Consider the following 12,986-nt stretch of genomic DNA (forward strand, 5'->3'; position numbering starts at 1 on the left):
ACTGCCAGGCTGCCTCTAGAACCTCTGTAGTGTCTTTTTCCTAGATCATAACACTTGGCAAGTGTTAGGTTAAAGGGCCATCTTCTCTTTTTTAGATCCTGAGGCAGTGTAGACTGGAGAACTGATCACTGAGATCCTGACATAGCTCCTCCTGCCCTCCATGCCTGCTCCACCCACCCAGAGTCCCTACAGTGGGAGCCCCTGAGCTTCAGGGGTGACCATTTGGAATGGAAAATACATTTCCCATGGAGATATTGATGGTTGATCTGGGCACTTACTACCATTAGTAGTATTAGTTCTATGAAGAAATACGTATAGCTCAAAACTACGTTTGGGAGAGGGTGTCTGGGGCTCTGGTATCGCTCTGTCTCTTGATCTGGATGGTGTTTACCCTGTTGTGGTCCCTTTGTGATAATTCTTTGAGCTGTTCCCTGAGGAATTGTGTGCTTTTTTGTTAGTAAGTTGTATTTACTTTAAGTGTACTTATAAAAGTTATGCTCATTAAAAGTTTGTTTTTTTAAAAACTGCATGTTGAATATACTCTTTCGGAAGTTAGGGACAGCCACATGGAAATCTCGCCTAAAGGGTAAAAAAATGATGAAGTTGTCATCATATTTTCTCCACATGCTGGATAAAAGGAGATTTCAAAAGAAACACTTCTAACGTTGCTTTTTTCTTTTCATCTTTAATGAAAGATTTGAACAGACATTAAATCACACTAGTTCTAAGAAACATAGTTCAAAAAAAAAAAGTCCTTTGCCTATTTTTATTGTTTTTTTGTTATTTTGTCCAAGTTAGGTTTTTTGTTTGGAACTTCAAAAGCATGACACACATGAAAAATAAGCACATTTATGATGAGTGGGAGTTCTGGCAAGGATTTGAGAAGCACAGATCATGACCCTGGAGAGAGCTCTTCTCCTCTGTCTGGCTTTTTAATATGTTCTTTCTAAATATTTGGTTTTAAAGGAGTGTGTCAGTCTGTGATATGGCCTGATGCTTCTAGGAGTAAGTGCCCCTAAAGGCTCTGGAACATCTTTCCGTGGCTAATGGACCAGCCTGGGGAGATCAGTGTGTCACCATTTCAAGAAAACATTACCAGGAAGTATGCTCCTGCACTAATGGAAGACAGTAGCAATTTCCTTGTCACCTTCTCAATTGTTTTGAAGTATTATTTTAGTTATTTATTTTCCTTTACAGACTTTATATTCAAACTAAAGTTAATTATTTATCGCCCTTCAATTTCTTAGTCCTTGGACCACGGTTGTACTGTTTACCGGTTTTCGTTCCTCCACCACAGAGAACTTCAATGGCTATGGAATAAGAGGGGCATCTTGTGCCTTTCATGATAACACAACAGGGGGTGTCTTAGTCATCTAGTGCTGCCATAACAGAAATGCCCCAAGTGGATGGCTTTAACAAAGAGAAGTTTATTTCCTCACACTAAAGTGGGCTAAAAGTCTCAATTCAGGGCATCAGCTCCAGGGGAAGGCTTTCTCTCTCTGTCAGCTCTGGAGGAAGGTCATTGTCCTCAATCTTCCCATGGTCAAGGAGATTCACAGGCCCAGGGACCCCGGGTCCAAAGGACGTGCTGTTCCCAGTGCTGCTTTCTTGGTGGTATGAGGTCTCCCACTCTGCTTACTTCCCTTTCCTTTTATCTCTTGAGAGATGTACCGAAGGAGGTAAGTTGCATGCACAAATAACCCAAATACCAGGGAGGACGAAGTGCCCTAAGTGAGATACAACGAGCTATGAGAGTCAGAAGAAGAGGTTGCCCTGGTCCAAGGGCTATCATTTGAGCTTCACTATCAGGGATGTGCAGGATTTGGGTTGGGAAAGATGAAGAGAAGGCCACACCAGCCTCAGGAGGAACAGACACTACCAAGGCAAGAAAGGCAGTTCGTCAGGCAGTTCTTCAGGGGGACAACCCTGGAGTTGAATCTTATGGCATAGGAAGAGGTTAGGTTCTCAAACCATCACTTAAAAAGAGAGTCACACTAATGAACCACAACTACCACAGCCTCCACCAGGGTCCAGCACAACTAGATGGTGCCCAGCTACCACCACCAATTGCTCTGACAGGGATCACAATAGAGGGTCCTGGACAAAGCTGGAGAAAAATATAGAACAAAATTCTAACTCACAAAAAAAAGACCAGACTTGTTGGTCCAACACAGACTGGAGAAACTCTGAGTATGGCCCCCGGACACCCTTTTAATTCGGTACTGACTCACTCCTGAGGTTCATCCTTCAGCCAAAGATTAGATAGTCCCATAAAACAAAATGAGACTAAATGGACACACCAGCCCAGGGGCAAGGACAAGAAGGCGGGGTGGGGACAATAAAGCTGGTAACGGGGAACCAAAGGCTGAGAAGGGGAGAGTGTTGACATGTGGTGGGGTTGGCAACCAATCTCACAAAACAATATGTGTATTAATTGTTTGATGAGAAACTAGTTTGCTCTGTAAACCTTCATGTAAAGTACTATGATAAAAAAAAAGAGATCACGATGACTAAATGACCCTTGACAATTCAGACATACTGTCTTTCGACAATTCCAATACCACCAGTTTTTCCTCCAGTGTTAGAATCCATCACAGCTTCTATAATTGAGCACCAGATGAGGTAGAATGTATATGGCCATGTTCTCTCTGTGTGTGTGTGCGTGTGTGTGTGTCTGTGATAGAGACATAGAGAATACGAATGTATCTTTAAGAAAACAGGATCACACTCATCATGGCAGGATGCTCATACAGTAATAACCACAGAAGAAATTCTCTTCAGGTTTCCAAAAGACAAATGGGCAAAAGTAATTTCATTTAAAGGAAATACTGATGGTTAATGATCATATTAAATATGTCCACATCATTAAAAACCAAAAACCAAACCTGTTGCCATTGAGTCAATTCCTACTAATAATGGTAACTCCATGTACTATAGAGTAGAACTGCTCCATGGGTTTTCTTGGCTATAATCTTTATGGAAGCAGATCACCAGGCCTTTCTTCCGTGGCACTGCTGGGTGGGTTCAAAAAGCTAATGTTTAGGTCAGTGTTGAGTGCAAACCATTTGCTCCACCCAAGGAACTGTTCCACGTCGTGAGTAACCAAATCAATACAAATTTCAGAAACAATGATTTACTATTTTCTTTCTATCAAATTAGCAAATATTTTAAAATAATACTGTGAGTGAACGTGTGTATCTCAACCTCATGTATTGCAAATAGGAATGGAAACTGGCACAACCTTTCTAGACAGCAATTATCTGATGTTTTGTTTTCTTGAGAACCCTAGAAATGTTAATACACCTTGATTTGGTAATTTTACATACCGGAATCTATCTTGAGAATATAGAAATGTGGATGAAGATTAGTGTTTAGGAAGTTCACTGAAGCTTTGTTTATAATATTGAAAATTTAGAAACAACCTAAATGTAACCTTATGGAAATTAGTTGCATAAATGATGATATATCAATTAGTGGAATATTCTTCAGTTGCCTAAAACTGTTTTCAAATAATTTTGCTGACATAAAAGTACATATTACAGTAAAACCTGCAAAAGCTGGAACTTGTATAAGGCAGAAACCTGTCAGAGAAGGAAAACTCAAATATTTTCCACTAAAATGAGTGATAGAAAAGTAGTAACATTACAGCCTCTCAAAGGTGGAAAACTGACGAAACTCCGAAAAAGGCAGTCCCGTTGAGTTGTGGCTTTCACAGACTTCACTGTATATGATAGGTTGTAAAAAAAAAAAAAAAAGTAGGTTTTAAAATTATGTACATAGTAAAAGTGTGAATGAAGAAAAATAGAGACAATAAATGATCGCCATTTTTAATTTATTCATATTTCAAATATTTATTAAGCATCTTATATGCCGGCACTATATTTATCTGCCACCACATGTCTGTCAGTTTGTCATACTGTGGTGGGTTGCATGCTGCTGTGATGCTGGAAGCTATGCCACCAGTATTTCAAATACCAACAGGGTTACCCACGGTAGACAGATTTCAGCAGATCTTCTAGACTAAGACAGACTAGGAAGAAGAACCTGGTGATCTAACTCTGAAAAAATTGGCCAGTGAAAACCTTATGAATACCAGCGGAACATTATCTGATATAGCGCTGGAAGATGAGCCCCTCAGGTTGGAAGGCACTCAAAAGATGACTGGGGAAGAGCTGCCTCCTCAAAGTAGAGTTGAGCTTAATGACATGGATGGAGTCAAGCTTTTGGGACCTTCATTTGCTGATGTGGCACAACTCAAAATGAGAAGAAACGGCTGTAAGCATCCATTAAGAAATAATTAGGTCACCAAATCAATACCGTTTACAGTAGCCCCCAAGGAGATAAAATACTTAGGAATAAATCTTACCAGAGATGTAAAAGACAAAGAAAAGCACAATACACTTCTGCAAGAAACCAAAAGAGACCTACATAAATGGAAAAATATACCTTGCTCATGGATAGGAAGACTTAACATTATAAAAATATCTATTCTCCCGAAAGCGATCTATACATTTAATGCAATTCTGATCCAAATTCCAACGACGTTCTTTAATGAGATGGAGAAACAAATCACCAACTTCATATGGAAGGGAAAGAGGCCCCAGATAAGCAAAACACTACCGAAAACAAAGAACGAAGTGGGAGGCCTTACTCTACCTGATTTTAGAACCTACTATTTTTTTATACTGCCACAGTAGTCAAAACAGCCTGGTACTGGTACAACAACAGATACATAGACCAATGGAACAGAATTGAGAATCCAGACATAAATCCATCCACATATGAGCAGTTGATACTTGACAAAGGTCCCAAAACAGTGAAATGGGGAAAAGACAATCTTTTTAACAAATGGTGCTGGCATAACTGGATATCCATCTGCAAAAAAATGGAACAAGACCCATACCTCACTCCATGCATAAGAACGAGCTCAAAATGGATCAAAGACCTAAATATAAAATCTAAAACAATAAAGATCATGGAAGAAAAAATAGGAACAATGCTAGGAGCCCTAATACATGGCATAAACAGTATAAAAAACATTACCAACAATACAGAAGAAAAAGTAGATAACTGGGAGCTCCTAAAAATCAAACACCTATGGTCATCCAAAGACTTCACTAAAAGAGTAAAAAGATTACCTACAGACTAGGGAAAAGTTTTTAGCTATGACATTTCCGATCAGTGCCTGATCTCTAAAATATACATGACACTGCAAAAACTTAACTGCAAAAAGACAAATAACCCAACTAAAAAATGGGAAAAAGATATGAACAGACATTTCACTAAAGAAGACATTCAGGTAGCTAACAGATACATGAGGAAATGCTCTCGATCATTAGCCATTAGAGAAATGCAAATCAAAACTACAAGGAGATTTCATCTCACTCCAACAAGGCTGGCATTAATCCAAAAAACAGAAAACAATAAATGTTGGAGAGGCTGTGGAGAGATTGGAACACTTATACACTGCTGGTGGGAATGTAAAATGGTGCAACCACTTTGGAAATCAATTTGGCGCTTCCTTAAAAAGCTAGAAATAGAACTACCATACGATCCAGCAATCCAACTCTTTGGAATATATCCTAGAGAAATAAGAGCCTTTACCCAAACAGATATATGCACACCCGTGTTCATTACAGCACTGTTTACAATAGCAAAAAGATGGAAGCAACCAAGGTGCACATCACAGATGAATGGGTAAACAAATTATGGTATATTCACACAATGGAATAGTACGCTAAAGTACAGTGATGAATCTGTGAAACATTTCATAACATGGAGGAATCTGGAAGGCATTATGCTGAGTGAAATTAGTCAGTTGCAAAAGGACAAATACTGTATAAAACCACTATTGTAAGAACTCAAGAAATAGTTTAAAGAGAGAAGAAAATATTCTTTGATGGTTACGAGAGAGAGGAAGGAGGGAAGGAGTGAGGGTGGGAGAGGGGTACTCACTAATTAGACAGTAGAAAGAACTATTTTAGGTGACGGGAAAGACCACACACAATACAGGCAAGGTCAGCACAACTGGACTAAACCAAAAGCAATGAAGTTTTCTGAATAAACTGAATGCTTCGAAGGCCAGCATAGCAGGGGTGGGGGTTTGGGGACCATGGTTTCAGGGGCATCTAAGTCAATTGGCATAATAAAATCTATTAAGAAAATATTCTGCATCCCACCTTGGAGAGCGACGTCAGGGGTCTTAAATGCTAGCAAGTGGCCATCTAAGAAGCTGCAATTGGTTTCAACCCACCTGGATCAAAGGAGAATGAAGAACACCAAGGACACAAGATAATTATGAGCCCAAGAGACAGAAAGGGCCACATAAACCAGAGACTCCCTCAGCCTGAGACCAGAAGAGCTAGATGGTGCCCAGCTACAACTGATGACTGCCCTGACAGGGAACACAACAGAGAACCCCTGAGGGAGCAGGAGAGCAGTGGAATGCAGACCCCAAATTCTCATAAAAAGACCAGACTTAATGGTCTGACTGAGACTAGAAGGACCCTGGTGGTCTTGGCCCCCAGACCTTCTGTTAGCCCGGGACAGAAATCATTCCAAAAGCAAACTCTTCAGACAGGGATTGGACTGGACAATGGGATGGAGAGGGATGCTGGTGAGGAGTGAGCTTCTTAGATCAGGTGGACACTTGAGACTATGTTGGCATCTCCTCCCTTGAGGGGAGATGTGAGGGTAGAGGGGGTTAGAAGCCGGTGAAAGGGACACGAAAAGTGAGAGTGGAGGGAGGGAATGGGCTGTCTCATTAGGGGGAGAGCGATTGGGAGTATGTGGCAAGGTGTATACAAGTTTTTGTGTGAGAGACTGAGTTGATTTGTAAACTTTCACATAAAGCACGATAAAAAAAAAAAAAAGTTCCAATCTCCCTACAAAAAAAGAGAAATAATTGGAACGCGGAATGTATGAAGTATGAATCTAGGAAAATTGGAAGTCATCAAAATGAAATGCTTGAAGATTGATATCCTAGGCATTCGGACTTGGACTTATTGCCGTCAAGTTGATTCCTGTTCATAGTGACCCTATAGGACGGAGTAGGACTGCCCCATAGGGTTCCCAAGAAGCACCTGGTGGATTTGAACTGCTGACCTGTTGGTTAGCAGCTGAACTCTTAACTACTACACTACCGGGGTTTTCTCCTAGGCATTAGTGAGCTGAAATAGAAAGGTATTGGCCATTTTGAATTAGACAATCATATGGTCTGCTATGCCAGGAATGATAATTTGAAGAGGAATGATGTCTTCTTCATGGAAAAGAACATTTCAAGATCTCTCCTGAAGTACAGTGCTGTCAGTGATGGGATAACACGCATATGCCTACAAGGATAACCCCAAAGGTAAGGAAATTGAAGATTTTTACCAACTTCTGTAGTCTGAAATTGATCAAACATGCAATTAAGATGCATTGAAAATTACTGGTGATTAGAATGCGAAAGTTGGAAACAAAAAAGAAGGATTGGTAGTTGGAAAATACGACCTTGGTGATTCAAAGGACGCCAGAGATTGCATGATAGAATTTTGCAAGACCAAGGACCTCTTCATGCCAAATACCTTTTTTCAACGACAAAAATGGTGACTATACATGTGGACCTCACTGGATAGAAAACACAGGAGTCAAATCAACGAACGACATCTGTGGAAAGAGATGATGGAAATGTCAATATTATCAGTCAGAACAAGGCCACGGGCTGACTTGCTCATAGGCAAGTTCAAGTTAAAGCTGAAGAAAATTAAAACAAGTCCACGAAAGCCAATGTATGAGCTTGAGTATATCCCACCTGAATTTGGAGACCATCTCAAGAACAGATCTGATGCACTGAACGCTAACGACTGAAGACCAGACGAATTATGGGATGACATCAAAGACATCATATATGAAGAAAGCAAAAGGCCATTAAAAAGACAGATAAGAAAGAAAAGACCAAAAGGGATGTCAGAAGAGACTCTGAAACTTGCTCTTGAATGTTGAGTAGCTAAATCAAATGGAACAAATGATAAAATAAAAGAGCCGAACAGAAGATTTCAAAGGGTGGCTCGAGAAGACAAGATTAAGTCTAAAAATGACATGTGCAATGATCTTGAGATGGAAAACCAAAAGGGAAGAACATGCTCAGCATTTCTCAAGCTGAAAAAACTGAAGAAAAAATTCAAGCCTCAAGTTGCAATATTGAAGGATTCTACGGGGAAAATATTAAATGATGGAAGCATCAAAAGAAGATAGAAGGAATACACAGAGTTACTGTACCAAAAAGAACTGGTCGATGTTCAACCGTTTCAGGAGGTAGGATATGATGAAGAACCAGTGGTACTGAAGGAAGAAGTCCAGGCTGCACTGAAGGCAGTGGCAAAAAACAAGTCTTCAGGAACTGAAGGAATCCCAGTTGCACCAATTGAGATGTTTCCACAAACAGATGCAGCACTAGAGGTGCTCACTCATCTATGCCAAGAAATTTGGAAAACAGCTACCTGGCCAACCAACTGGAAGAGATCCATAGTTGTGGAAATATTTTTGGAAACGTGATCCAACAGAATGCAGAAATTATCTAAAAATATCATTAATATCATACACAAGTAAAATTTTGCTGAAGATCATTCAAAAACTGTTGCAGCAGTACGTCAAAAGGGAGCTCTGAGAAATTCAAGCGGGATTCAGAAGAGGACATGGAATGGGAGAGACCTTTGCTGATTTCAGATGGAACCTGGCTGAAAGCAGAGAATACCAGAAAGATGTTTACCTGTGTTTTATTGCACACAGTTGAATGTGTGAACCAAAACAAATTATGGATAACATTGCAAAGAGTGGGAATTCTGGAACACTTATTTGTGCTTATACAGAACTTGTACATAGGTCAAGAGGCAATCGTTCGAACAGAACAAGGGAATACTGTGTGGTTTAAAATCAGGAAAGGTATGTATCAGGGTTGTATCCTTTCACCATACTTATTCAACCTGTATGCTGAGCAAATAATCTGAGAAGCTGGACTACATGAAGAAGAACACAGCATTAGGATTGGAGGAAGACTCATTAACAAGCCGAGATATACAGGTGATACATATTTTCATTGAAAACAAAGAGGACTTGAAGCACTTACTGACGAAGATCGAAGATTACAGCCTTCAGTATGGATTACATCTCAACATAAAGAAAACAAACGTTCTCACAACTGGACCAACAAGTAACATCATGATAAATGGAGAGAAGACTGAAGATTCTCAAGGATTTTATTTTACTTGGATCTACAATCAACACCTTTGGAAGCAGCAGTCAAGAAATTGAATGATCTGCATTGGGCAGATCTGCTGCAAAAGACCTCTTTAAAGTGTTGAAAAGCAAAGATGTTACTTTGAGGGCTAAGGTGTGCCTGATCCAAGCCATATTTCCAATTGCCTCATATGCACGCAAAAGCTGAACAATGAATAAGGAAGACTGAAGAAAAATTGATGCCTTTGGATTATGGAGATGGCGAAGAACACTGAATATATCATGGACTGCCAGAAGAACGAACAAGTTTGTCTTGGAAGACATACAGCCAGAGTGCATCTTAGACGTGAGAATGGTGAGACTTCCTCATGTCCTTTGGATGTGTTATCCGGAGGGACCAGCCCCTGGAGAAGGATATTACTAGTATTAGTAGAACACTTCAGCCATTTGCACCACCCAGGGACTCCTTGGATATCCCATAGGCACCACAGACTCAACTTGTCTAAACTCAACTCATTTCCCCCGTCACACTTGCGCTTTCTCCATTTTTCTCTCTTGGTGAATGGTTCCCTCCATCCGCTCTGTTTCTCTTTTCAGCAACGTGGGTGATATCCTCACTCTTGCTCCCCTTCCTTTTAAAAAAAGGCATCATATTCTAAAGGTCCTACCTCTGTCATACATTTGGAGTCTTCCATGCCTACCCCACCTCCACTCCCTTCCTAGACTGGCTTTTTCCTGCATGCTTCCACAGTTATCTTTCTGAAACACAAATCTAATCAGGTAATTTCTCCACCTAAAATTCTTGAGCGGGTCCCATAGCTTTTAGACAAAGATCAGATCTCTTAGCTTAGCAGAAAAGACCCTTGTGTTCTGATAGTTTGCTGCCCTTGATAACTACCTCTTACCTTTGTTCCTCTACCCTGCCTTCTGAAACCATGCAGAACTTTGGATCTTCCCCTTTCCATTCTCTTTATTCTGCCTCATGCCTGCTCAGTCTTCAAAACTCTAATGCACTCTCCTCTGGGAACCCTTCCTTGATTTTCCAGCATGATTTGAAATCCACTTCTATGTTCCTGGAGCTCTGGGGGCACAGTGGTTAAGACCTATGGCTGCTAACCAAAAGGTCAGCAGTTTGAATCTACCAGCTACTCCTTGGAAACCCTATGGAGCAGTTCTACTCTGTCCTATGGGGTCTTTATGAGTTGGAATCTGCTGGACAGCAAGGATTTCTCCATTCCTATAACCCTTTGGGCATACATGCTTCTATCATAGCAATTTTACAATGTACTAGTGGTATTGGTTTTCTTGTCTTCTCCCCCCACTAGACTGAAAGGCACCTGAGAACAGGGACTTCATGCTTTTTCCGACTTTATATTCTCAGCCTGGCACATAGGAGGCACTCAATAAATGTTTCTGGAAGGAAGGAAAGCAGGAAGAGAGTAAGGAGGGAGACTCCCTACATCCTACAGAGTAAAACGTAAGACCCAGAGAGAATAATGTCTCATCATTTTCAGCACTGGTTGTGTCAGAAATTTACCTAAAGACAGAGATGTTTTTCTTCTCTCATATTCAGGGAACTGTGATTGCTGTCTTAGTGACTAAGTGTCCCATAATGGAGGCTGGCCCTCTTCAGCTCTCTCAGCCCGATTAAACTAAAGCCATTTCCCCTGAAGCGACAGTGTTTGCGTTTGTGTTTACAGGGCTGAGGGAGGACGTGTTTTCTGGAGTAGACTTGAAAACCGAGCCAGCCTGCTTGGTCTGACCCCTAGCGCTGCGATTGGCCCGTCCTGGGAGGCTGGCCGCAAGACTTTAGTCTTCGCACTGGGGAAATCTTTCCGGAATTGGGCACAAACTCTCGTGTTTGTTTCCATGCTCTTTGTGCGAGGATTAGCTGTCGCGCCGGGTCTGGGAACGCTGCGAGAGCTGGGCCACACATAATCCAGGATTTGCATCCGCCTCGCGGTTTATGGAAAACAGATGCCTCTCTACTCCGGGGCCGAGCACAGAATGGAAATGACCAACCAGAGAGCCATTGGGAACCAAGGACGCCGAGTTAAGGCCCTTCAGAACCCAACCAGGAGGCAGATTTCCCTCCCCGTGTCTGTTTCTACTACTTAAGGTAACTGCCGCCCTGAAACATCAGCCTATCGCTTAGAAGACGCCAGGCGATAAAGCAGTTTCAGATAACACCGGGCCGCAGGACGGCGGCTGCGGCGGAGGGAAGGAAAGGCGGAGAGCGGCCGGCGGCAAAGCCCCGTCGCCTGCCCGCCGCCTGAGCTCGGGGCTGAGCAAAACGCGGCCCTGCGTGGCGGCCGAGCGCGGCGCGGCCCGAGCGGACGGCGACAGCCCTGGCGAGTGAGTGCGCGTCTCCTCCGCCGAGCAAGTCGCGGTAAGGCCCCGCGCGGGCTGTGGCGTGGGCTGCGCGTGCGCGACCCTGTCCGCCTGGGCTCTCCTCCTCTGGTCAGGGCTCGGATGGATGAGGGGGTAGGAAGCCGGACAGGATCCAGGTACGGAGCCTCACTGCGGTGGTCGGCAGCCAGCGTGGAGCCGGCGCTGGTGTGAGTCGGCCGGCTGCAGAGCGTTGCCTTCGGGCGCTGCGGAAGTGCTGAGCCTTGACATTGCGTTGCTGCGGGGCAGAGAGGTATGGGGAGGCGCCGGCCGACCCCCTGCCGTTTCCGAAATATCTGGGTAAAGCTTCGGAAGTGGGGCTTTTAAAATCACTTTGCACTGAGGAAAAAAAGGTACTCTGCAATCTTTTCCTCCCCCTGAAACTACTCAAATAGATCTCCTTCAATCAGCCCCCACTCATTCTCTGGCCCAGTGACACTACACTCCTGGCGTATTAAAGGAGACAGAAGTTGATTTGTTGGGGGCTTACACATCTCTTTTTAATTGATAGTTATTCTGAAAATACATGTCCCGTATTGAAAACTGCATGCTGCTTGCAACTAGCTAAAAGACGGGTGGAGAAGTTTGTCGCATCCAAAGCACTCTGTGAACCCCAGATTTGTTCCCATCGGTAGGTAATCCACCCCTACAGAGCGACTGGTTGCTTCCTCACTCCACTCATACCCCGACTTTGTAAATCAACAGCCTTAATTTGTGGAACAGAGGCAGCTTTAGATTCAAGCCCCTTTTCCCCTTTTAAACAGTTCATTTTAAAGCATTTAAAGCCCCAGACGTCCAGAGACTAGGCTAACCCCTGGAGTAGGAGGGATGGTCGTTTTTGTGGCAGTATACACAGGTATGCCTTTTTTCTCTACCCACTTTTTAGCTTATTTTTCGTCCAAAAGAGGGGATCAAATTTTACATGAGTATTTATGGACTCGTTGCAGGAAAATTTGCATTTCCGGGTTCCTTTAAGTCAGGGGGTGGGAGGAGGTGGTGAGCCCCGCTGGTTCTGCTTGACCTCTAGTCTCAGATTTCCACTTGATTTCATCTTTGGCAGAACTAGTACCTGCCTTTCAGCTCAAAGAAACAAAAGAGCAGGAATGACTCAGAACTCTTTGACTACCAAACCTTAACCATAAGACATAAAGTATTTGATTGAATTCTTTAGGGCGGACATTACATTTCCTTTCCCTTCAAACTTAGGCACATGTAATAATTAAGGATCAATAAAAAAAAAAAAAAGTCTTGCTTCCCTCTTCCCTCAGGTAAATATGTATATGGTTGAGTCAGACTGGGCCGCCTACACTAATGAAATGTCTTCAAGGTGAGATAAGTTCTGGACTGGGTACAGAAGGGTTAACCCCAGATCTCACTCACCC

At 42.5% G+C, this 12,986-nt stretch overlaps 1 protein-coding gene across 5 annotated transcripts in view; it reads left to right on the forward strand.

The window, feature by feature from the left end:
• The window catches only part of TRIM2 (tripartite motif containing 2), a 199,767-nt gene that overhangs the window by 72,730 nt on the left and 114,051 nt on the right, over nt 1-12,986 (forward strand). The window contains exon 1 of one of the 5 annotated variants that reach the window (XM_023557112.2): nt 11,032-11,335. The exons of the other annotated variants lie outside the window; for them this stretch is intronic. The gene's annotated coding sequence lies outside the window, so the exon portion shown is untranslated. Of the gene's footprint in view, nt 1-11,031; nt 11,336-12,986 lie in introns of those variants that run through there. 5 annotated transcript variants of the gene reach the window in all.

The sequence above is a fragment of the Loxodonta africana genome, chromosome 13, assembly GCF_030014295.1.
Source record: "Loxodonta africana isolate mLoxAfr1 chromosome 13, mLoxAfr1.hap2, whole genome shotgun sequence".
NCBI lineage: Eukaryota > Metazoa > Chordata > Mammalia > Proboscidea > Elephantidae > Loxodonta > Loxodonta africana.